Below are 26,490 nucleotides of genomic sequence, written 5' to 3'. Positions count from 1 at the left end.
TGGTGCCAATTCCCGCACGTCGAATAACGATTGACAGCTTCCAAATGAGGTCTTTCTGAGACGACCTTGGGGTACATTTGACAGACAGACAAGTTCAGGAATTCGTGGTGCGCTGTGACACCAAAGCATCTGCTTCTTTCCTGTCTTTGAACCGAGCCGCCTGCGCAAGGAATGCAAATGCGGTACTGCTTTTCGTGGAAGGATCAGAAGGCGGTAACTACACTCTCAAACAGAATGGCATATGATTAGAACCAGGTTGGAGAAAAACTTAACAACGCTTTGCACTGTAATTAAATGGAATTGCATTACATTTCACTACGAGAGTAGATTTGTTCAAGCAAATTCTAAGGCAGGTTTGCAGATGCGAAACCAAGCAAGAAAGCTCAGCTCTTGTCCATGAAAAAGGCTGCAGTTGAAGAACAAAGCAGTTTCTGCCCAGTTTCGAACTGGGGAACCTTTCGCGTGTTAGGCGAAAGTGATGACCACTACACTACAGAAACAAGCCGCAGCCGCCTGTGCGGCGGCTCCGTGGCGTCCAGCACTGGAAGTTGAATCCGTTCTACGTTTCACCTTTCTGTTTCCAATATCTCGTTGTTGTCCAGCGCAATTGACATCTTGAAAACGTAAAAAAAAGACACTTTAAATTGATGACAAAATATAGACAAAGATGTCGTCGATGTTTGTACCGTAGGGCGAGGTGGAATAGGTTGGGACGACTTTCCCTGCAGCGTAACAGCTGCGACATGACCTTATGGAAGGCTGGTAAACTGAGTATTTACGTGTTTTACCCAAGTTGGTGTGAGTTGAAAACTCGACAGCATAGCTTTAAGGTGAGTGGGCTGAAAGTGAGAAAGGACCTGAGGCACATTTCCCACAAAGAAGGTTGTGCGTGTTTGGAATGATCTACCAGAGGAAGTGGAGCAGGCTATTACACTCATAAAATTGCAAAAGTAATCGGGTGAGTTTCTGGATAAGATGCGTTTAGAGGGATTGGGGCCAAATGCTGGGGAACGGGACTTGTTGAATTTTGGCTATGGGGTGAGCATGGACGAGGTCCACCGAAGTATCTTTTTCCACGGTGTACCCCAATAACGTCGTGTTGCTTCCACCGGCTTTAAAGGATTACTTTTTAGCGGAGTTTGCCATCGCAGTCTGTGGCACAATCATTTAGTCTGTTCGACTGCTCACGGGAAAGGTAGTATTGTGAAACACTGCAGACACGAACGACTTCCTTACTTTAGCTCCGACTGACCGTACTTGGTGAAATTTTCCCAGATCCTCAGCTGAGGATTTTTGCTGCTGGAAGTTACCTCAGAAACCCTGTTAAATCGAAATGTATTGAGCGAATCGCAAAGCAGAAAGCATTTAACACGGAACACAAACAAAACTGGCATACCTCATTCATTTTCAGACACAGAGATGCATGAGTGCTAAATGTGATACAGTCCGAGGGCATGAGTCATAAAGTAATCTCACAACTAACAACAGGGCATTTCCAAACTACTCTTTCAAACATACTGCAGCCTTAGTGCACCACCACTTTCCAGACAATGCTGAAAAGAGAGAAAGAAAGAACATAATAAGAATTGGCCGTAAAAAGTGAATTTCACCAATCACAGTCTCGATTAGATTACCTTTCCCTTCCGATGTTTCCAGGACGGAAATGAAGGAAATGGGAGAAATTCAATAAGGTATGACATCGAAATTCATTGGAACGATTTTCCCATAAGCTAGAAACCCAAATAACATCGAGTAGAGTCACCGTAGGACTTCGTTTCACAACAGCGATGAAATAACAGTCTGCATTCGGTTCCAGTAAAAGCACAACTGGCCTGGGACGGCAGAACTGTTTGCGATTTTCCGCGCGGGAGGCGAACACGATCATGACAGCAGAGACATTTTGAAATATTTGGCGGTATCCCACACCACAGTTAATTCCCTGGGAAGCAAACCCATTTTACTTTTGTTTTCAACATCAATATACAGTGGGCCCAAAACAGCATGTTAACAAGCTGCAGCGTTGGAGTTGATTAGCAGAAATGGCAGTGGTGGGATTCGAACCCACGCCCCTTTCGAGACTGGAACCTGGATCCAGCGCCTTAGACCGCTCGGCCACACTACCAGCCGGCCCGGCCGCCTCATTTTCTTGTATTTCCAATTGTGCTCGTGCATGAGCACAGATGCAAAGTCACATCAAAAGAGTTCCATGATTCCTCTCGAACTCGCACAGCTGCTGGGATGTGACCCGCTGCAATGAAAATTTCGCAGCAGATATTGATAGCCCATCAATCCAGACAAAAATCAATGGTAAGCTGAGTCACTCTTCTCAGACTCTTTTCAGGTACAAATGTATCTGTGAGTGCGTGAGAATATGGGTTCGCTTATGATTTCGTCAAATAACCATGAGCTGCTTGACATTACTGGAATTTCCATTCTTGCTTTGCTAAATAATTTCACACATTGCTCGAAACAGGACGACTTTCACGTTTACACGGAACACGAAACACACCGGACTACAGGGAAAATGCACAAACCTGAGCAGGCCGTGTTCCACATCATACCGTGCAGCATAGTTTCAGTCACTGTGTCTGTTTTTTTTTTCAGAATAAGAGTCCCAAAGAATGTTCTCCACCCTAAAACCGGAGGTAGCATTACAATCCGAGAACGACAGATCACATTGTGAGGATGTTCTGACCTCGGAGACAGTTCGAGATGCCACTTTCATTGCCTTTTACCTTAACCGTGCAATTTGCTGCAGAGATGTTCACTCCTGGACATGAGCCACATGGATAAAAAACTGAGTTGGAAACCTGTGTGGGAATCGACGAGAAGAGACTCAATAAATTTTGTGAAATTCCATGGTGCTTTTTAGAAATGCAGTTTCTGTTCACCTCAATATAAAAGCCAGTTTCTGAACATAGTAACAGAAGTCACAAGGTAATTACCTCACCGCACACCCCACTCCAGAAGAGGTGCTAACTGCCCTTGAGTGCTTTTTGTTCTCGATGTGAAGAACTCTCACGCCTGAGTCACCTTCACGTCTCTGGCTGCTGAGTGAATCACAAAGAAGGAATTTCACTAGAGCTGCAACTGCCTCACTTCTCCACTCGCCCTCCCCGTTTACATTTTCCTGCTCGTCAGTGATTTAAAGAAAACCAAATGGATGCGATGTCATTCTGTCGCCTCTCTGTCGATTCCTCCGTTTCAGTTCCAACATGACTTAGATCTCGGGGCGGACCTTAATACTAGCGACGCTATGAATGCGCAAGTCGAAAGGTTCCTCTGAGAGTGGAATTTCTTTCATTGCTGTTGCTGATTGAATGAGCCACTAACGTGCGAATTGCTCCAAAACATGATTCAGGACATCTGGTGCCAATTCCCGCACGTCGAATAACGATTGACAGCTTCCAAATGAGGTCTTTCTGAGACGACCTTGGGGTACATTTGACAGACAGACAAGTTCAGGAATTCGTGGTGCGCTGTGACACCAAAGCATCTGCTTCTTTCCTGTCTTTGAACCGAGCCGCCTGCGCAAGGAATGCAAATGCGGTACTGCTTTTCGTGGAAGGATCAGAAGGCGGTAACTACACTCTCAAACAGAATGGCATATGATTAGAACCAGGTTGGAGAAAAACTTAACAACGCTTTGCACTGTAATTAAATGGAATTGCATTACATTTCACTACGAGAGTAGATTTGTTCAAGCAAATTCTAAGGCAGGTTTGCAGATGCGAAACCAAGCAAGAAAGCTCAGCTCTTGTCCATGAAAAAGGCTGCAGTTGAAGAACAAAGCAGTTTCTGCCCAGTTTCGAACTGGGGAACCTTTCGCGTGTTAGGCGAAAGTGATGACCACTACACTACAGAAACAAGCCGCAGCCGCCTGTGCGGCGGCTCCGTGGCGTCCAGCACTGGAAGTTGAATCCGTTCTACGTTTCACCTTTCTGTTTCCAATATCTCGTTGTTGTCCAGCGCAATTGACATCTTGAAAACGTAAAAAAAAGACACTTTAAATTGATGACAAAATATAGACAAAGATGTCGTCGATGTTTGTACCGTAGGGCGAGGTGGAATAGGTTGGGACGACTTTCCCTGCAGCGTAACAGCTGCGACATGACCTTATGGAAGGCTGGTAAACTGAGTATTTACGTGTTTTACCCAAGTTGGTGTGAGTTGAAAACTCGACAGCATAGCTTTAAGGTGAGTGGGCTGAAAGTGAGAAAGGACCTGAGGCACATTTCCCACAAAGAAGGTTGTGCGTGTTTGGAATGATCTACCAGAGGAAGTGGAGCAGGCTATTACACTCATAAAATTGCAAAAGTAATCGGGTGAGTTTCTGGATAAGATGCGTTTAGAGGGATTGGGGCCAAATGCTGGGGAACGGGACTTGTTGAATTTTGGCTATGGGGTGAGCATGGACGAGGTCCACCGAAGTATCTTTTTTCCACGGTGTACCCCAATAACGTCGTGTTGCTTCCACCGGCTTTAAAGGATTACTTTTTAGCGGAGTTTGCCATCGCAGTCTGTGGCACAATCATTTAGTCTGTTCGACTGCTCACGGGAAAGGTAGTATTGTGAAACACTGCAGACACGAACGACTTCCTTACTTTAGCTCCGACTGACCGTACTTGGTGAAATTTTCCCAGATCCTCAGCTGACGATTTTTGCTGCTGGAAGTTACCTCAGAAACCCTGTTAAATCGAAATGTATTGAGCGAATCGCAAAGCAGAAAGCATTTAACACGGAACACAAACAAAACTGGCATACCTCATTCATTTTCAGACACAGAGATGCATGAGTGCTAAATGTGATACAGTCCGAGGGCATGAGTCATAAAGTAATCTCACAACTAACAACAGGGCATTTCCAAACTACTCTTTCAAACATACTGCAGCCTTAGTGCACCACCACTTTCCAGACAATGCTGAAAAGAGAGAAAGAAAGAACATAATAAGAATTGGCCGTAAAAAGTGAATTTCACCAATCACAGTCTCGATTAGATTACCTTTCCCTTCCGATGTTTCCAGGACGGAAATGAAGGAAATGGGAGAAATTCAATAAGGTATGACATCGAAATTCATTGGAACGATTTTCCCATAAGCTAGAAACCCAAATAACATCGAGTAGAGTCACCGTAGGACTTCGTTTCACAACAGCGATGAAATAACAGTCTGCATTCGGTTCCAGTAAAAGCACAACTGGCCTGGGACGGCAGAACTGTTTGCGATTTTCCGCGCGGGAGGCGAACACGATCATGACAGCAGAGACATTTTGAAATATTTGGCGGTATCCCACACCACAGTTAATTCCCTGGGAAGCAAACCCATTTTACTTTTGTTTTCAACATCAATATACAGTGGGCCCAAAACAGCATGTTAACAAGCTGCAGCGTTGGAGTTGATTAGCAGAAATGGCAGTGGTGGGATTCGAACCCACGCCCCTTTCGAGACTGGAACCTGGATCCAGCGCCTTAGACCGCTCGGCCACACTACCAGCCGGCCCGGCCGCCTCATTTTCTTGTATTTCCAATTGTGCTCGTGCATGAGCACAGATGCAAAGTCACATCAAAAGAGTTCCATGATTCCTCTCGAACCCGCACAGCTGCTGGGATGTGACCCGCTGCAATGAAAATTTCGCAGCAGATATTGATAGCCCATCAATCCAGACAAAAATCAATGGTAAGCTGAGTCACTCTTCTCAGACTCTTTTCAGGTACAAATGTATCTGTGAGTGCGTGAGAATATGGGTTCGCTTATGATTTCGTCAAATAACCATGAGCTGCTTGACATTACTGGAATTTCCATTCTTGCTTTGCTAAATAATTTCACACATTGCTCGAAACAGGACGACTTTCACGTTTACACGGAACACGAAACATACCGGACTACAGGGAAAATGCACAAACCTGAGCAGGCCGTGTTCCACATCATACCGTGCAGCATAGTTTCAGTCACTGTGTCTGTTTTTTTTTTTCAGAATAAGAGTCCCAAAGAATGTTCTCCACCCTAAAACCGGAGGTAGCATTACAATCCGAGAACGACAGATCACATTGTGAGGATGTTCTGACCTCGGAGACAGTTCGAGATGCCACTTTCATTGCCTTTTACCTTAACCGTGCAATTTGCTGCAGAGATGTTCACTCCTGGACATGAGCCACATGGATAAAAAACTGAGTTGGAAACCTGTGTGGGAATCGACGAGAAGAGACTCAATAAATTTTGTGAAATTCCATGGTGCTTTTTAGAAATGCAGTTTCTGTTCACCTCAATATAAAAGCCAGTTTCTGAACATAGTAACAGAAGTCACAAGGTAATTACCTCACCGCACACCCCACTCCAGAAGAGGTGCTAACTGCCCTTGAGTGCTTTTTGTTCTCGATGTGAAGAACTCTCACGCCTGAGTCACCTTCACGTCTCTGGCTGCTGAGTGAATCACAAAGAAGGAATTTCACTAGAGCTGCAACTGCCTCACTTCTCCACTCGCCCTCCCCGTTTACATTTTCCTGCTCGTCAGTGATTTAAAGAAAACCAAATGGATGCGATGTCATTCTGTCGCCTCTCTGTCGATTCCTCCGTTTCAGTTCCAACATGACTTAGATCTCGGGGCGGACCTTAATACTAGCGACGCTATGAATGCGCAAGTCGAAAGGTTCCTCTGAGAGTGGAATTTCTTTCATTGCTGTTGCTGATTGAATGAGCCACTAACGTGCGAATTGCTCCAAAACATGATTCAGGACATCTGGTGCCAATTCCCGCACGTCGAATAACGATTGACAGCTTCCAAATGAGGTCTTTCTGAGACGACCTTGGGGTACATTTGACAGACAGACAAGTTCAGGAATTCGTGGTGCGCTGTGACACCAAAGCATCTGCTTCTTTCCTGTCTTTGAACCGAGCCGCCTGCGCAAGGAATGCAAATGCGGTACTGCTTTTCGTGGAAGGATCAGAAGGCGGTAACTACACTCTCAAACAGAATGGCATATGATTAGAACCAGGTTGGAGAAAAACTTAACAACGCTTTGCACTGTAATTAAATGGAATTGCATTACATTTCACTACGAGAGTAGATTTGTTCAAGCAAATTCTAAGGCAGGTTTGCAGATGCGAAACCAAGCAAGAAAGCTCAGCTCTTGTCCATGAAAAAGGCTGCAGTTGAAGAACAAAGCAGTTTCTGCCCAGTTTCGAACTGGGGAACCTTTCGCGTGTTAGGCGAAAGTGATGACCACTACACTACAGAAACAAGCCGCAGCCGCCTGTGCGGCGGCTCCGTGGCGTCCAGCACTGGAAGTTGAATCCGTTCTACGTTTCACCTTTCTGTTTCCAATATCTCGTTGTTGTCCAGCGCAATTGACATCTTGAAAACGTAAAAAAAAGACACTTTAAATTGATGACAAAATATAGACAAAGATGTCGTCGATGTTTGTACCGTAGGGCGAGGTGGAATAGGTTGGGACGACTTTCCCTGCAGCGTAACAGCTGCGACATGACCTTATGGAAGGCTGGTAAACTGAGTATTTACGTGTTTTACCCAAGTTGGTGTGAGTTGAAAACTCGACAGCATAGCTTTAAGGTGAGTGGGCTGAAAGTGAGAAAGGACCTGAGGCACATTTCCCACAAAGAAGGTTGTGCGTGTTTGGAATGATCTACCAGAGGAAGTGGAGCAGGCTATTACACTCATAAAATTGCAAAAGTAATCGGGTGAGTTTCTGGATAAGATGCGTTTAGAGGGATTGGGGCCAAATGCTGGGGAACGGGACTTGTTGAATTTTGGCTATGGGGTGAGCATGGACGAGGTCCACCGAAGTATCTTTTTCCACGGTGTACCCCAATAACGTCGTGTTGCTTCCACCGGCTTTAAAGGATTACTTTTTAGCGGAGTTTGCCATCGCAGTCTGTGGCACAATCATTTAGTCTGTTCGACTGCTCACGGGAAAGGTAGTATTGTGAAACACTGCAGACACGAACGACTTCCTTACTTTAGCTCCGACTGACCGTACTTGGTGAAATTTTCCCAGATCCTCAGCTGAGGATTTTTGCTGCTGGAAGTTACCTCAGAAACCCTGTTAAATCGAAATGTATTGAGCGAATCGCAAAGCAGAAAGCATTTAACACGGAACACAAACAAAACTGGCATACCTCATTCATTTTCAGACACAGAGATGCATGAGTGCTAAATGTGATACAGTCCGAGGGCATGAGTCATAAAGTAATCTCACAACTAACAACAGGGCATTTCCAAACTACTCTTTCAAACATACTGCAGCCTTAGTGCACCACCACTTTCCAGACAATGCTGAAAAGAGAGAAAGAAAGAACATAATAAGAATTGGCCGTAAAAAGTGAATTTCACCAATCACAGTCTCGATTAGATTACCTTTCCCTTCCGATGTTTCCAGGACGGAAATGAAGGAAATGGGAGAAATTCAATAAGGTATGACATCGAAATTCATTGGAACGATTTTCCCATAAGCTAGAAACCCAAATAACATCGAGTAGAGTCACCGTAGGACTTCGTTTCACAACAGCGATGAAATAACAGTCTGCATTCGGTTCCAGTAAAAGCACAACTGGCCTGGGACGGCAGAACTGTTTGCGATTTTCCGCGCGGGAGGCGAACACGATCATGACAGCAGAGACATTTTGAAATATTTGGCGGTATCCCACACCACAGTTAATTCCCTGGGAAGCAAACCCATTTTACTTTTGTTTTCAACATCAATATACAGTGGGCCCAAAACAGCATGTTAACAAGCTGCAGCGTTGGAGTTGATTAGCAGAAATGGCAGTGGTGGGATTCGAACCCACGCCCCTTTCGAGACTGGAACCTGGATCCAGCGCCTTAGACCGCTCGGCCACACTACCAGCCGGCCCGGCCGCCTCATTTTCTTGTATTTCCAATTGTGCTCGTGCATGAGCACAGATGCAAAGTCACATCAAAAGAGTTCCATGATTCCTCTCGAACCCGCACAGCTGCTGGGATGTGACCCGCTGCAATGAAAATTTCGCAGCAGATATTGATAGCCCATCAATCCAGACAAAAATCAATGGTAAGCTGAGTCACTCTTCTCAGACTCTTTTCAGGTACAAATGTATCTGTGAGTGCGTGAGAATATGGGTTCGCTTATGATTTCGTCAAATAACCATGAGCTGCTTGACATTACTGGAATTTCCATTCTTGCTTTGCTAAATAATTTCACACATTGCTCGAAACAGGACGACTTTCACGTTTACACGGAACACGAAACACACCGGACTACAGGGAAAATGCACAAACCTGAGCAGGCCGTGTTCCACATCATACCGTGCAGCATAGTTTCAGTCACTGTGTCTGTTTTTTTTTCAGAATAAGAGTCCCAAAGAATGTTCTCCACCCTAAAACCGGAGGTAGCATTACAATCCGAGAACGACAGATCACATTGTGAGGATGTTCTGACCTCGGAGACAGTTCGAGATGCCACTTTCATTGCCTTTTACCTTAACCGTGCAATTTGCTGCAGAGATGTTCACTCCTGGACATGAGCCACATGGATAAAAAACTGAGTTGGAAACCTGTGTGGGAATCGACGAGAAGAGACTCAATAAATTTTGTGAAATTCCATGGTGCTTTTTAGAAATGCAGTTTCTGTTCACCTCAATATAAAAGCCAGTTTCTGAACATAGTAACAGAAGTCACAAGGTAATTACCTCACCGCACACCCCACTCCAGAAGAGGTGCTAACTGCCCTTGAGTGCTTTTTGTTCTCGATGTGAAGAACTCTCACGCCTGAGTCACCTTCACGTCTCTGGCTGCTGAGTGAATCACAAAGAAGGAATTTCACTAGAGCTGCAACTGCCTCACTTCTCCACTCGCCCTCCCCGTTTACATTTTCCTGCTCGTCAGTGATTTAAAGAAAACCAAATGGATGCGATGTCATTCTGTCGCCTCTCTGTCGATTCCTCCGTTTCAGTTCCAACATGACTTAGATCTCGGGGCGGACCTTAATACTAGCGACGCTATGAATGCGCAAGTCGAAAGGTTCCTCTGAGAGTGGAATTTCTTTCATTGCTGTTGCTGATTGAATGAGCCACTAACGTGCGAATTGCTCCAAAACATGATTCAGGACATCTGGTGCCAATTCCCGCACGTCGAATAACGATTGACAGCTTCCAAATGAGGTCTTTCTGAGACGACCTTGGGGTACATTTGACAGACAGACAAGTTCAGGAATTCGTGGTGCGCTGTGACACCAAAGCATCTGCTTCTTTCCTGTCTTTGAACCGAGCCGCCTGCGCAAGGAATGCAAATGCGGTACTGCTTTTCGTGGAAGGATCAGAAGGCGGTAACTACACTCTCAAACAGAATGGCATATGATTAGAACCAGGTTGGAGAAAAACTTAACAACGCTTTGCACTGTAATTAAATGGAATTGCATTACATTTCACTACGAGAGTAGATTTGTTCAAGCAAATTCTAAGGCAGGTTTGCAGATGCGAAACCAAGCAAGAAAGCTCAGCTCTTGTCCATGAAAAAGGCTGCAGTTGAAGAACAAAGCAGTTTCTGCCCAGTTTCGAACTGGGGAACCTTTCGCGTGTTAGGCGAAAGTGATGACCACTACACTACAGAAACAAGCCGCAGCCGCCTGTGCGGCGGCTCCGTGGCGTCCAGCACTGGAAGTTGAATCCGTTCTACGTTTCACCTTTCTGTTTCCAATATCTCGTTGTTGTCCAGCGCAATTGACATCTTGAAAACGTAAAAAAAAGACACTTTAAATTGATGACAAAATATAGACAAAGATGTCGTCGATGTTTGTACCGTAGGGCGAGGTGGAATAGGTTGGGACGACTTTCCCTGCAGCGTAACAGCTGCGACATGACCTTATGGAAGGCTGGTAAACTGAGTATTTACGTGTTTTACCCAAGTTGGTGTGAGTTGAAAACTCGACAGCATAGCTTTAAGGTGAGTGGGCTGAAAGTGAGAAAGGACCTGAGGCACATTTCCCACAAAGAAGGTTGTGCGTGTTTGGAATGATCTACCAGAGGAAGTGGAGCAGGCTATTACACTCATAAAATTGCAAAAGTAATCGGGTGAGTTTCTGGATAAGATGCGTTTAGAGGGATTGGGGCCAAATGCTGGGGAACGGGACTTGTTGAATTTTGGCTATGGGGTGAGCATGGACGAGGTCCACCGAAGTATCTTTTTTCCACGGTGTACCCCAATAACGTCGTGTTGCTTCCACCGGCTTTAAAGGATTACTTTTTAGCGGAGTTTGCCATCGCAGTCTGTGGCACAATCATTTAGTCTGTTCGACTGCTCACGGGAAAGGTAGTATTGTGAAACACTGCAGACACGAACGACTTCCTTACTTTAGCTCCGACTGACCGTACTTGGTGAAATTTTCCCAGATCCTCAGCTGACGATTTTTGCTGCTGGAAGTTACCTCAGAAACCCTGTTAAATCGAAATGTATTGAGCGAATCGCAAAGCAGAAAGCATTTAACACGGAACACAAACAAAACTGGCATACCTCATTCATTTTCAGACACAGAGATGCATGAGTGCTAAATGTGATACAGTCCGAGGGCATGAGTCATAAAGTAATCTCACAACTAACAACAGGGCATTTCCAAACTACTCTTTCAAACATACTGCAGCCTTAGTGCACCACCACTTTCCAGACAATGCTGAAAAGAGAGAAAGAAAGAACATAATAAGAATTGGCCGTAAAAAGTGAATTTCACCAATCACAGTCTCGATTAGATTACCTTTCCCTTCCGATGTTTCCAGGACGGAAATGAAGGAAATGGGAGAAATTCAATAAGGTATGACATCGAAATTCATTGGAACGATTTTCCCATAAGCTAGAAACCCAAATAACATCGAGTAGAGTCACCGTAGGACTTCGTTTCACAACAGCGATGAAATAACAGTCTGCATTCGGTTCCAGTAAAAGCACAACTGGCCTGGGACGGCAGAACTGTTTGCGATTTTCCGCGCGGGAGGCGAACACGATCATGACAGCAGAGACATTTTGAAATATTTGGCGGTATCCCACACCACAGTTAATTCCCTGGGAAGCAAACCCATTTTACTTTTGTTTTCAACATCAATATACAGTGGGCCCAAAACAGCATGTTAACAAGCTGCAGCGTTGGAGTTGATTAGCAGAAATGGCAGTGGTGGGATTCGAACCCACGCCCCTTTCGAGACTGGAACCTGGATCCAGCGCCTTAGACCGCTCGGCCACACTACCAGCCGGCCCGGCCGCCTCATTTTCTTGTATTTCCAATTGTGCTCGTGCATGAGCACAGATGCAAAGTCACATCAAAAGAGTTCCATGATTCCTCTCGAACCCGCACAGCTGCTGGGATGTGACCCGCTGCAATGAAAATTTCGCAGCAGATATTGATAGCCCATCAATCCAGACAAAAATCAATGGTAAGCTGAGTCACTCTTCTCAGACTCTTTTCAGGTACAAATGTATCTGTGAGTGCGTGAGAATATGGGTTCGCTTATGATTTCGTCAAATAACCATGAGCTGCTTGACATTACTGGAATTTCCATTCTTGCTTTGCTAAATAATTTCACACATTGCTCGAAACAGGACGACTTTCACGTTTACACGGAACACGAAACATACCGGACTACAGGGAAAATGCACAAACCTGAGCAGGCCGTGTTCCACATCATACCGTGCAGCATAGTTTCAGTCACTGTGTCTGTTTTTTTTTTTCAGAATAAGAGTCCCAAAGAATGTTCTCCACCCTAAAACCGGAGGTAGCATTACAATCCGAGAACGACAGATCACATTGTGAGGATGTTCTGACCTCGGAGACAGTTCGAGATGCCACTTTCATTGCCTTTTACCTTAACCGTGCAATTTGCTGCAGAGATGTTCACTCCTGGACATGAGCCACATGGATAAAAAACTGAGTTGGAAACCTGTGTGGGAATCGACGAGAAGAGACTCAATAAATTTTGTGAAATTCCATGGTGCTTTTTAGAAATGCAGTTTCTGTTCACCTCAATATAAAAGCCAGTTTCTGAACATAGTAACAGAAGTCACAAGGTAATTACCTCACCGCACACCCCACTCCAGAAGAGGTGCTAACTGCCCTTGAGTGCTTTTTGTTCTCGATGTGAAGAACTCTCACGCCTGAGTCACCTTCACGTCTCTGGCTGCTGAGTGAATCACAAAGAAGGAATTTCACTAGAGCTGCAACTGCCTCACTTCTCCACTCGCCCTCCCCGTTTACATTTTCCTGCTCGTCAGTGATTTAAAGAAAACCAAATGGATGCGATGTCATTCTGTCGCCTCTCTGTCGATTCCTCCGTTTCAGTTCCAACATGACTTAGATCTCGGGGCGGACCTTAATACTAGCGACGCTATGAATGCGCAAGTCGAAAGGTTCCTCTGAGAGTGGAATTTCTTTCATTGCTGTTGCTGATTGAATGAGCCACTAACGTGCGAATTGCTCCAAAACATGATTCAGGACATCTGGTGCCAATTCCCGCACGTCGAATAACGATTGACAGCTTCCAAATGAGGTCTTTCTGAGACGACCTTGGGGTACATTTGACAGACAGACAAGTTCAGGAATTCGTGGTGCGCTGTGACACCAAAGCATCTGCTTCTTTCCTGTCTTTGAACCGAGCCGCCTGCGCAAGGAATGCAAATGCGGTACTGCTTTTCGTGGAAGGATCAGAAGGCGGTAACTACACTCTCAAACAGAATGGCATATGATTAGAACCAGGTTGGAGAAAAACTTAACAACGCTTTGCACTGTAATTAAATGGAATTGCATTACATTTCACTACGAGAGTAGATTTGTTCAAGCAAATTCTAAGGCAGGTTTGCAGATGCGAAACCAAGCAAGAAAGCTCAGCTCTTGTCCATGAAAAAGGCTGCAGTTGAAGAACAAAGCAGTTTCTGCCCAGTTTCGAACTGGGGAACCTTTCGCGTGTTAGGCGAAAGTGATGACCACTACACTACAGAAACAAGCCGCAGCCGCCTGTGCGGCGGCTCCGTGGCGTCCAGCACTGGAAGTTGAATCCGTTCTACGTTTCACCTTTCTGTTTCCAATATCTCGTTGTTGTCCAGCGCAATTGACATCTTGAAAACGTAAAAAAAAGACACTTTAAATTGATGACAAAATATAGACAAAGATGTCGTCGATGTTTGTACCGTAGGGCGAGGTGGAATAGGTTGGGACGACTTTCCCTGCAGCGTAACAGCTGCGACATGACCTTATGGAAGGCTGGTAAACTGAGTATTTACGTGTTTTACCCAAGTTGGTGTGAGTTGAAAACTCGACAGCATAGCTTTAAGGTGAGTGGGCTGAAAGTGAGAAAGGACCTGAGGCACATTTCCCACAAAGAAGGTTGTGCGTGTTTGGAATGATCTACCAGAGGAAGTGGAGCAGGCTATTACACTCATAAAATTGCAAAAGTAATCGGGTGAGTTTCTGGATAAGATGCGTTTAGAGGGATTGGGGCCAAATGCTGGGGAACGGGACTTGTTGAATTTTGGCTATGGGGTGAGCATGGACGAGGTCCACCGAAGTATCTTTTTCCACGGTGTACCCCAATAACGTCGTGTTGCTTCCACCGGCTTTAAAGGATTACTTTTTAGCGGAGTTTGCCATCGCAGTCTGTGGCACAATCATTTAGTCTGTTCGACTGCTCACGGGAAAGGTAGTATTGTGAAACACTGCAGACACGAACGACTTCCTTACTTTAGCTCCGACTGACCGTACTTGGTGAAATTTTCCCAGATCCTCAGCTGAGGATTTTTGCTGCTGGAAGTTACCTCAGAAACCCTGTTAAATCGAAATGTATTGAGCGAATCGCAAAGCAGAAAGCATTTAACACGGAACACAAACAAAACTGGCATACCTCATTCATTTTCAGACACAGAGATGCATGAGTGCTAAATGTGATACAGTCCGAGGGCATGAGTCATAAAGTAATCTCACAACTAACAACAGGGCATTTCCAAACTACTCTTTCAAACATACTGCAGCCTTAGTGCACCACCACTTTCCAGACAATGCTGAAAAGAGAGAAAGAAAGAACATAATAAGAATTGGCCGTAAAAAGTGAATTTCACCAATCACAGTCTCGATTAGATTACCTTTCCCTTCCGATGTTTCCAGGACGGAAATGAAGGAAATGGGAGAAATTCAATAAGGTATGACATCGAAATTCATTGGAACGATTTTCCCATAAGCTAGAAACCCAAATAACATCGAGTAGAGTCACCGTAGGACTTCGTTTCACAACAGCGATGAAATAACAGTCTGCATTCGGTTCCAGTAAAAGCACAACTGGCCTGGGACGGCAGAACTGTTTGCGATTTTCCGCGCGGGAGGCGAACACGATCATGACAGCAGAGACATTTTGAAATATTTGGCGGTATCCCACACCACAGTTAATTCCCTGGGAAGCAAACCCATTTTACTTTTGTTTTCAACATCAATATACAGTGGGCCCAAAACAGCATGTTAACAAGCTGCAGCGTTGGAGTTGATTAGCAGAAATGGCAGTGGTGGGATTCGAACCCACGCCCCTTTCGAGACTGGAACCTGGATCCAGCGCCTTAGACCGCTCGGCCACACTACCAGCCGGCCCGGCCGCCTCATTTTCTTGTATTTCCAATTGTGCTCGTGCATGAGCACAGATGCAAAGTCACATCAAAAGAGTTCCATGATTCCTCTCGAACCCGCACAGCTGCTGGGATGTGACCCGCTGCAATGAAAATTTCGCAGCAGATATTGATAGCCCATCAATCCAGACAAAAATCAATGGTAAGCTGAGTCACTCTTCTCAGACTCTTTTCAGGTACAAATGTATCTGTGAGTGCGTGAGAATATGGGTTCGCTTATGATTTCGTCAAATAACCATGAGCTGCTTGACATTACTGGAATTTCCATTCTTGCTTTGCTAAATAATTTCACACATTGCTCGAAACAGGACGACTTTCACGTTTACACGGAACACGAAACACACCGGACTACAGGGAAAATGCACAAACCTGAGCAGGCCGTGTTCCACATCATACCGTGCAGCATAGTTTCAGTCACTGTGTCTGTTTTTTTTTCAGAATAAGAGTCCCAAAGAATGTTCTCCACCCTAAAACCGGAGGTAGCATTACAATCCGAGAACGACAGATCACATTGTGAGGATGTTCTGACCTCGGAGACAGTTCGAGATGCCACTTTCATTGCCTTTTACCTTAACCGTGCAATTTGCTGCAGAGATGTTCACTCCTGGACATGAGCCACATGGATAAAAAACTGAGTTGGAAACCTGTGTGGGAATCGACGAGAAGAGACTCAATAAATTTTGTGAAATTCCATGGTGCTTTTTAGAAATGCAGTTTCTGTTCACCTCAATATAAAAGCCAGTTTCTGAACATAGTAACAGAAGTCACAAGGTAATTACCTCACCGCACACCCCACTCCAGAAGAGGTGCTAACTGCCCTTGAGTGCTTTTTGTTCTCGATGTGAAGAACTCTCACGCCTGAGTCACCTTCACGTCTCTGGCTGCTGAGTGAATCACAAAGAAGGAATTTCACTAGAGCTGCAACTGCCTCACTTCTCCACTCGCCCTCCCCGTTTACATTTTCCTGCTCGTCAGTGATTTAAAGAAAACCAAATGGATGCGATGTCATTCTGTCGCCTCTCTGTCGATTCCTCCGTTTCAGTTCCAACATGACTTAGATCTCGGGGCGGACCTTAATACTAGCGACGCTATGAATGCGCAAGTCGAAAGGTTCCTCTGAGAGTGGAATTTCTTTCATTGCTGTTGCTGATTGAATGAGCCACTAACGTGCGAATTGCTCCAAAACATGATTCAGGACATCTGGTGCCAATTCCCGCACGTCGAATAACGATTGACAGCTTCCAAATGAGGTCTTTCTGAGACGACCTTGGGGTACATTTGACAGACAGACAAGTTCAGGAATTCGTGGTGCGCTGTGACACCAAAGCATCTGCTTCTTTCCTGTCTTTGAACCGAGCCGCCTGCGCAAGGAATGCAAATGCGGTACTGCTTTTCGTGGAAGGATCAGAAGGCGGTAACTACACTCTCAAACAGAATGGCATATGATTAGAACCAGGTTGGAGAAAAACTTAACAACGCTTTGCACTGTAATTAAATGGAATTGCATTACATTTCACTACGAGAGTAGATTTGTTCAAGCAAATTCTAAGGCAGGTTTGCAGATGCGAAACCAAGCAAGAAAGCTCAGCTCTTGTCCATGAAAAAGGCTGCAGTTGAAGAACAAAGCAGTTTCTGCCCAGTTTCGAACTGGGGAACCTTTCGCGTGTTAGGCGAAAGTGATGACCACTACACTACAGAAACAAGCCGCAGCCGCCTGTGCGGCGGCTCCGTGGCGTCCAGCACTGGAAGTTGAATCCGTTCTACGTTTCACCTTTCTGTTTCCAATATCTCGTTGTTGTCCAGCGCAATTGACATCTTGAAAACGTAAAAAAAAGACACTTTAAATTGATGACAAAATATAGACAAAGATGTCGTCGATGTTTGTACCGTAGGGCGAGGTGGAATAGGTTGGGACGACTTTCCCTGCAGCGTAACAGCTGCGACATGACCTTATGGAAGGCTGGTAAACTGAGTATTTACGTGTTTTACCCAAGTTGGTGTGAGTTGAAAACTCGACAGCATAGCTTTAAGGTGAGTGGGCTGAAAGTGAGAAAGGACCTGAGGCACATTTCCCACAAAGAAGGTTGTGCGTGTTTGGAATGATCTACCAGAGGAAGTGGAGCAGGCTATTACACTCATAAAATTGAAAAAGTAATCGGGTGAGTTTCTGGATAAGATGCGTTTAGAGGGATTGGGGCCAAATGCTGGGGAACGGGACTTGTTGAATTTTGGCTATGGGGTGAGCATGGACGAGGTCCACCGAAGTATCTTTTTCCACGGTGTACCCCAATAACGTCGTGTTGCTTCCACCGGCTTTAAAGGATTACTTTTTAGCGGAGTTTGCCATCGCAGTCTGTGGCACAATCATTTAGTCTGTTCGACTGCTCACGGGAAAGGTAGTATTGTGAAACACTGCAGACACGAACGACTTCCTTACTTTAGCTCCGACTGACCGTACTTGGTGAAATTTTCCCAGATCCTCAGCTGAGGATTTTTGCTGCTGGAAGTTACCTCAGAAACCCTGTTAAATCGAAATGTATTGAGCGAATCGCAAAGCAGAAAGCATTTAACACGGAACACAAACAAAACTGGCATACCTCATTCATTTTCAGACACAGAGATGCATGAGTGCTAAATGTGATACAGTCCGAGGGCATGAGTCATAAAGTAATCTCACAACTAACAACAGGGCATTTCCAAACTACTCTTTCAAACATACTGCAGCCTTAGTGCACCACCACTTTCCAGACAATGCTGAAAAGAGAGAAAGAAAGAACATAATAAGAATTGGCCGTAAAAAGTGAATTTCACCAATCACAGTCTCGATTAGATTACCTTTCCCTTCCGATGTTTCCAGGACGGAAATGAAGGAAATGGGAGAAATTCAATAAGGTATGACATCGAAATTCATTGGAACGATTTTCCCATTAGCTAGAAACCCAAATAACATCGAGTAGAGTCACCGTAGGACTTCGTTTCACAACAGCGATGAAATAACAGTCTGCATTCGGTTCCAGTAAAAGCACAACTGGCCTGGGACGGCAGAACTGTTTGCGATTTTCCGCGCGGGAGGCGAACACGATCATGACAGCAGAGACATTTTGAAATATTTGGCAGTATCCCACACCACAGTTAATTCCCTGGGAAGCAAACCCATTTTACTTTTGTTTTCAACATCAATATACAGTGGGCCCAAAACAGCATGTTAACAAGCTGCAGCGTTGGAGTTGATTAGCAGAAATGGCAGTGGTGGGATTCGAACCCACGCCCCTTTCGAGACTGGAACCTGGATCCAGCGCCTTAGACCGCTCGGCCACACTACCAGCCGGCCCGGCCGCCTCATTTTCTTGTATTTCCAATTGTGCTCGTGCATGAGCACAGATGCAAAGTCACATCAAAAGAGTTCCATGATTCCTCTCGAACCCGCACAGCTGCTGGGATGTGACCCGCTGCAATGAAAATTTCGCAGCAGATATTGATAGCCCATCAATCCAGACAAAAATCAATGGTAAGCTGAGTCACTCTTCTCAGACTCTTTTCAGGTACAAATGTATCTGTGAGTGCGTGAGAATATGGGTTCGCTTATGATTTCGTCAAATAACCATGAGCTGCTTGACATTACTGGAATTTCCATTCTTGCTTTGCTAAATAATTTCACACATTGCTCGAAACAGGACGACTTTCACGTTTACACGGAACACGAAACACACCGGACTACAGGGAAAATGCACAAACCTGAGCAGGCCGTGTTCCACATCATACCGTGCAGCATAGTTTCAGTCACTGTGTCTGTTTTTTTTTCAGAATAAGAGTCCCAAAGAATGTTCTCCACCCTAAAACCGGAGGTAGCATTACAATCCGAGAACGACAGATCACATTGTGAGGATGTTCTGACCTCGGAGACAGTTCGAGATGCCACTTTCATTGCCTTTTACCTTAACCGTGCAATTTGCTGCAGAGATGTTCACTCCTGGACATGAGCCACATGGATAAAAAACTGAGTTGGAAACCTGTGTGGGAATCGACGAGAAGAGACTCAATAAATTTTGTGAAATTCCATGGTGCTTTTTAGAAATGCAGTTTCTGTTCACCTCAATATAAAAGCCAGTTTCTGAACATAGTAACAGAAGTCACAAGGTAATTACCTCACCGCACACCCCACTCCAGAAGAGGTGCTAACTGCCCTTGAGTGCTTTTTGTTCTCGATGTGAAGAACTCTCACGCCTGAGTCACCTTCACGTCTCTGGCTGCTGAGTGAATCACAAAGAAGGAATTTCACTAGAGCTGCAACTGCCTCACTTCTCCACTCGCCCTCCCCGTTTACATTTTCCTGCTCGTCAGTGATTTAAAGAAAACCAAATGGATGCGATGTCATTCTGTCGCCTCTCTGTCGATTCCTCCGTTTCAGTTCCAACATGACTTAGATCTCGGGGCGGACCTTAATACTAGCGACGCTATGAATGCGCAAGTCGAAAGGTTCCTCTGAGAGTGGAATTTCTTTCATTGCTGTTGCTGATTGAATGAGCCACTAACGTGCGAATTGCTCCAAAACATGATTCAGGACATCTGGTGCCAATTCCCGCACGTCGAATAACGATTGACAGCTTCCAAATGAGGTCTTTCTGAGACGACCTTGGGGTACATTTGACAGACAGACAAGTTCAGGAATTCGTGGTGCGCTGTGACACCAAAGCATCTGCTTCTTTCCTGTCTTTGAACCGAGCCGCCTGCGCAAGGAATGCAAATGCGGTACTGCTTTTCGTGGAAGGATCAGAAGGCGGTAACTACACTCTCAAACAGAATGGCATATGATTAGAACCAGGTTGGAGAAAAACTTAACAACGCTTTGCACTGTAATTAAATGGAATTGCATTACATTTCACTACGAGAGTAGATTTGTTCAAGCAAATTCTAAGGCAGGTTTGCAGATGCGAAACCAAGCAAGAAAGCTCAGCTCTTGTCCATGAAAAAGGCTGCAGTTGAAGAACAAAGCAGTTTCTGCCCAGTTTCGAACTGGGGAACCTTTCGCGTGTTAGGCGAAAGTGATGACCACTACACTACAGAAACAAGCCGCAGCCGCCTGTGCGGCGGCTCCGTGGCGTCCAGCACTGGAAGTTGAATCCGTTCTACGTTTCACCTTTCTGTTTCCAATATCTCGTTGTTGTCCAGCGCAATTGACATCTTGAAAACGTAAAAAAAAGACACTTTAAATTGATGACAAAATATAGACAAAGATGTCGTCGATGTTTGTACCGTAGGGCGAGGTGGAATAGGTTGGGACGACTTTCCCTGCAGCGTAACAGCTGCGACATGACCTTATGGAAGGCTGGTAAACTGAGTATTTACGTGTTTTACCCAAGTTGGTGTGAGTTGAAAACTCGACAGCATAGCTTTAAGGTGAGTGGGCTGAAAGTGAGAAAGGACCTGAGGCACATTTCCCACAAAGAAGGTTGTGCGTGTTTGGAATGATCTACCAGAGGAAGTGGAGCAGGCTATTACACTCATAAAATTGCAAAAGTAATCGGGTGAGTTTCTGGATAAGATGCGTTTAGAGGGATTGGGGCCAAATGCTGGGGAACGGGACTTGTTGAATTTTGGCTATGGGGTGAGCATGGACGAGGTCCACCGAAGTATCTTTTTCCACGGTGTACCCCAATAACGTCGTGTTGCTTCCACCGGCTTTAAAGGATTACTTTTTAGCGGAGTTTGCCATCGCAGTCTGTGGCACAATCATTTAGTCTGTTCGACTGCTCACGGGAAAGGTAGTATTGTGAAACACTGCAGACACGAACGACTTCCTTACTTTAGCTCCGACTGACCGTACTTGGTGAAATTTTCCCAGATCCTCAGCTGAGGATTTTTGCTGCTGGAAGTTACCTCAGAAACCCTGTTAAATCGAAATGTATTGAGCGAATCGCAAAGCAGAAAGCATTTAACACGGAACACAAACAAAACTGGCATACCTCATTCATTTTCAGACACAGAGATGCATGAGTGCTAAATGTGATACAGTCCGAGGGCATGAGTCATAAAGTAATCTCACAACTAACAACAGGGCATTTCCAAACTACTCTTTCAAACATACTGCAGCCTTAGTGCACCACCACTTTCCAGACAATGCTGAAAAGAGAGAAAGAAAGAACATAATAAGAATTGGCCGTAAAAAGTGAATTTCACCAATCACAGTCTCGATTAGATTACCTTTCCCTTCCGATGTTTCCAGGACGGAAATGAAGGAAATGGGAGAAATTCAATAAGGTATGACATCGAAATTCATTGGAACGATTTTCCCATTAGCTAGAAACCCAAATAACATCGAGTAGAGTCACCGTAGGACTTCGTTTCACAACAGCGATGAAATAACAGTCTGCATTCGGTTCCAGTAAAAGCACAACTGGCCTGGGACGGCAGAACTGTTTGCGATTTTCCGCGCGGGAGGCGAACACGATCATGACAGCAGAGACATTTTGAAATATTTGGCAGTATCCCACACCACAGTTAATTCCCTGGGAAGCAAACCCATTTTACTTTTGTTTTCAACATCAATATACAGTGGGCCCAAAACAGCATGTTAACAAGCTGCAGCGTTGGAGTTGATTAGCAGAAATGGCAGTGGTGGGATTCGAACCCACGCCCCTTTCGAGACTGGAACCTGGATCCAGCGCCTTAGACCGCTCGGCCACACTACCAGCCGGCCCGGCCGCCTCATTTTCTTGTATTTCCAATTGTGCTCGTGCATGAGCACAGATGCAAAGTCACATCAAAAGAGTTCCATGATTCCTCTCGAACCCGCACAGCTGCTGGGATGTGACCCGCTGCAATGAAAATTTCGCAGCAGATATTGATAGCCCATCAATCCAGACAAAAATCAATGGTAAGCTGAGTCACTCTTCTCAGACTCTTTTCAGGTACAAATGTATCTGTGAGTGCGTGAGAATATGGGTTCGCTTATGATTTCGTCAAATAACCATGAGCTGCTTGACATTACTGGAATTTCCATTCTTGCTTTGCTAAATAATTTCACACATTGCTCGAAACAGGACGACTTTCACGTTTACACGGAACACGAAACACACCGGACTACAGGGAAAATGCACAAACCTGAGCAGGCCGTGTTCCACATCATACCGTGCAGCATAGTTTCAGTCACTGTGTCTGTTTTTTTTTCAGAATAAGAGTCCCAAAGAATGTTCTCCACCCTAAAACCGGAGGTAGCATTACAATCCGAGAACGACAGATCACATTGTGAGGATGTTCTGACCTCGGAGACAGTTCGAGATGCCACTTTCATTGCCTTTTACCTTAACCGTGCAATTTGCTGCAGAGATGTTCACTCCTGGACATGAGCCACATGGATAAAAAACTGAGTTGGAAACCTGTGTGGGAATCGACGAGAAGAGACTCAATAAATTTTGTGAAATTCCATGGTGCTTTTTAGAAATGCAGTTTCTGTTCACCTCAATATAAAAGCCAGTTTCTGAACATAGTAACAGAAGTCACAAGGTAATTACCTCACCGCACACCCCACTCCAGAAGAGGTGCTAACTGCCCTTGAGTGCTTTTTGTTCTCGATGTGAAGAACTCTCACGCCTGAGTCACCTTCACGTCTCTGGCTGCTGAGTGAATCACAAAGAAGGAATTTCACTAGAGCTGCAACTGCCTCACTTCTCCACTCGCCCTCCCCGTTTACATTTTCCTGCTCGTCAGTGATTTAAAGAAAACCAAATGGATGCGATGTCATTCTGTCGCCTCTCTGTCGATTCCTCCGTTTCAGTTCCAACATGACTTAGATCTCGGGGCGGACCTTAATACTAGCGACGCTATGAATGCGCAAGTCGAAAGGTTCCTCTGAGAGTGGAATTTCTTTCATTGCTGTTGCTGATTGAATGAGCCACTAACGTGCGAATTGCTCCAAAACATGATTCAGGACATCTGGTGCCAATTCCCGCACGTCGAATAACGATTGACAGCTTCCAAATGAGGTCTTTCTGAGACGACCTTGGGGTACATTTGACAGACAGACAAGTTCAGGAATTCGTGGTGCGCTGTGACACCAAAGCATCTGCTTCTTTCCTGTCTTTGAACCGAGCCGCCTGCGCAAGGAATGCAAATGCGGTACTGCTTTTCGTGGAAGGATCAGAAGGCGGTAACTACACTCTCAAACAGAATGGCATATGATTAGAACCAGGTTGGAGAAAAACTTAACAACGCTTTGCACTGTAATTAAATGGAATTGCATTACATTTCACTACGAGAGTAGATTTGTTCAAGCAAATTCTAAGGCAGGTTTGCAGATGCGAAACCAAGCAAGAAAGCTCAGCTCTTGTCCATGAAAAAGGCTGCAGTTGAAGAACAAAGCAGTTTCTGCCCAGTTTCGAACTGGGGAACCTTTCGCGTGTTAGGCGAAAGTGATGACCACTACACTACAGAAACAAGCCGCAGCCGCCTGTGCGGCGGCTCCGTGGCGTCCAGCACTGGAAGTTGAATCCGTTCTACGTTTCACCTTTCTGTTTCCAATATCTCGTTGTTGTCCAGCGCAATTGACATCTTGAAAACGTAAAAAAAAGACACTTTAAATTGATGACAAAATATAGACAAAGATGTCGTCGATGTTTGTACCGTAGGGCGAGGTGGAATAGGTTGGGACGACTTTCCCTGCAGCGTAACAGCTGCGACATGACCTTATGGAAGGCTGGTAAACTGAGTATTTACGTGTTTTACCCAAGTTGGTGTGAGTTGAAAACTCGACAGCATAGCTTTAAGGTGAGTGGGCTGAAAGTGAGAAAGGACCTGAGGCACATTTCCCACAAAGAAGGTTGTGCGTGTTTGGAATGATCTACCAGAGGAAGTGGAGCAGGCTATTACACTCATAAAATTGCAAAAGTAATCGGGTGAGTTTCTGGATAAGATGCGTTTAGAGGGATTGGGGCCAAATGCTGGGGAACGGGACTTGTTGAATTTTGGCTATGGGGTGAGCATGGACGAGGTCCACCGAAGTATCTTTTTCCACGGTGTACCCCAATAACGTCGTGTTGCTTCCACCGGCTTTAAAGGATTACTTTTTAGCGGAGTTTGCCATCGCAGTCTGTGGCACAATCATTTAGTCTGTTCGACTGCTCACGGGAAAGGTAGTATTGTGAAACACTGCAGACACGAACGACTTCCTTACTTTAGCTCCGACTGACCGTACTTGGTGAAATTTTCCCAGATCCTCAGCTGAGGATTTTTGCTGCTGGAAGTTACCTCAGAAACCCTGTTAAATCGAAATGTATTGAGCGAATCGCAAAGCAGAAAGCATTTAACACGGAACACAAACAAAACTGGCATACCTCATTCATTTTCAGACACAGAGATGCATGAGTGCTAAATGTGATACAGTCCGAGGGCATGAGTCATAAAGTAATCTCACAACTAACAACAGGGCATTTCCAAACTACTCTTTCAAACATACTGCAGCCTTAGTGCACCACCACTTTCCAGACAATGCTGAAAAGAGAGAAAGAAAGAACATAATAAGAATTGGCCGTAAAAAGTGAATTTCACCAATCACAGTCTCGATTAGATTACCTTTCCCTTCCGATGTTTCCAGGACGGAAATGAAGGAAATGGGAGAAATTCAATAAGGTATGACATCGAAATTCATTGGAACGATTTTCCCATTAGCTAGAAACCCAAATAACATCGAGTAGAGTCACCGTAGGACTTCGTTTCACAACAGCGATGAAATAACAGTCTGCATTCGGTTCCAGTAAAAGCACAACTGGCCTGGGACGGCAGAACTGTTTGCGATTTTCCGCGCGGAAGGCGAACACGATCATGACAGCAGAGACATTTTGAAATATTTGGCAGTATCCCACACCACAGTTAATTCCCTGGGAAGCAAACCCATTTTACTTTTGTTTTCAACATCAATATACAGTGGGCCCAAAACAGCATGTTAACAAGCTGCAGCGTTGGAGTTGATTAGCAGAAATGGCAGTGGTGGGATTCGAACCCACGCCCCTTTCGAGACTGGAACCTGGATCCAGCGCCTTAGACCGCTCGGCCACACTACCAGCCGGCCCGGCCGCCTCATTTTCTTGTATTTCCAATTGTGCTCGTGCATGAGCACAGATGCAAAGTCACATCAAAAGAGTTCCATGATTCCTCTCGAACTCGCACAGCTGCTGGGATGTGACCCGCTGCAATGAAAATTTCGCAGCAGATATTGATAGCCCATCAATCCAGACAAAAATCAATGGTAAGCTGAGTCACTCTTCTCAGACTCTTTTCAGGTACAAATGTATCTGTGAGTGCGTGAGAATATGGGTTCGCTTATGATTTCGTCAAATAACCATGAGCTGCTTGACATTACTGGAATTTCCATTCTTGCTTTGCTAAATAATTTCACACATTGCTCGAAACAGGACGACTTTCACGTTTACACGGAACACGAAACACACCGGACTACAGGGAAAATGCACAAACCTGAGCAGGCCGTGTTCCACATCATACCGTGCAGCATAGTTTCAGTCACTGTGTCTGTTTTTTTTTTCAGAATAAGAGTCCCAAAGAATGTTCTCCACCCTAAAACCGGAGGTAGCATTACAATCCGAGAACGACAGATCACATTGTGAGGATGTTCTGACCTCGGAGACAGTTCGAGATGCCACTTTCATTGCCTTTTTCCTTAACCGTGCAATTTGCTGCAGAGATGTTCACTCCTGGACATGAGCCACATGGATAAAAAACTGAGTTGGAAACCTGTGTGGGAATCGACGAGAAGAGTCTCAATAAATTTTGTGAAATTCCATGGTGCTTTTTAGAAATGCAGTTTCTGTTCACCTCAATATAAAAGCCAGTTTCTGAACATAG

At 45.1% G+C, this 26,490-nt stretch overlaps 8 non-coding genes across 8 annotated transcripts; all 8 read right to left on the bottom strand.

The window, feature by feature from the left end:
• Positions 1-2,040: 2,040 nt before the first annotated feature.
• On the bottom strand, positions 2,041-2,122 carry trnal-cag (transfer RNA leucine (anticodon CAG)). Its single transcript has one exon. It is a non-coding gene; the product is annotated as a tRNA-Leu (tRNA).
• Positions 2,123-5,408: 3,286 nt separating this feature from the next.
• trnal-cag (transfer RNA leucine (anticodon CAG)) lies at positions 5,409-5,490 on the bottom strand. Its single transcript has one exon. It is a non-coding gene; the product is annotated as a tRNA-Leu (tRNA).
• A 3,286-nt stretch (positions 5,491-8,776) lies between these two features.
• Positions 8,777-8,858, bottom strand: trnal-cag (transfer RNA leucine (anticodon CAG)). The gene has a single exon. It is a non-coding gene; the product is annotated as a tRNA-Leu (tRNA).
• A 3,285-nt stretch (positions 8,859-12,143) lies between these two features.
• On the bottom strand, positions 12,144-12,225 carry trnal-cag (transfer RNA leucine (anticodon CAG)). Its single transcript has one exon. It is a non-coding gene; the product is annotated as a tRNA-Leu (tRNA).
• A 3,286-nt stretch (positions 12,226-15,511) lies between these two features.
• On the bottom strand, positions 15,512-15,593 carry trnal-cag (transfer RNA leucine (anticodon CAG)). Its single transcript has one exon. It is a non-coding gene; the product is annotated as a tRNA-Leu (tRNA).
• A 3,284-nt stretch (positions 15,594-18,877) lies between these two features.
• trnal-cag (transfer RNA leucine (anticodon CAG)) lies at positions 18,878-18,959 on the bottom strand. Its single transcript has one exon. It is a non-coding gene; the product is annotated as a tRNA-Leu (tRNA).
• A 3,284-nt stretch (positions 18,960-22,243) lies between these two features.
• Positions 22,244-22,325, bottom strand: trnal-cag (transfer RNA leucine (anticodon CAG)). Its single transcript has one exon. It is a non-coding gene; the product is annotated as a tRNA-Leu (tRNA).
• Positions 22,326-25,609: 3,284 nt separating this feature from the next.
• On the bottom strand, positions 25,610-25,691 carry trnal-cag (transfer RNA leucine (anticodon CAG)). The gene has a single exon. It is a non-coding gene; the product is annotated as a tRNA-Leu (tRNA).
• Between the last annotated feature and the right edge of the window lie 799 nt (positions 25,692-26,490).

This window comes from Chiloscyllium plagiosum, unplaced genomic scaffold (assembly GCF_037043375.1).
Source record: "Chiloscyllium plagiosum isolate Xiang-an unplaced genomic scaffold, Cpla_swu_hap1 HiC_scaffold_38, whole genome shotgun sequence".
NCBI lineage: Eukaryota > Metazoa > Chordata > Chondrichthyes > Orectolobiformes > Hemiscylliidae > Chiloscyllium > Chiloscyllium plagiosum.
Note: the sequence above shows the minus strand (reverse complement) of the source record. Positions and strands in the feature narration are given on the sequence as shown.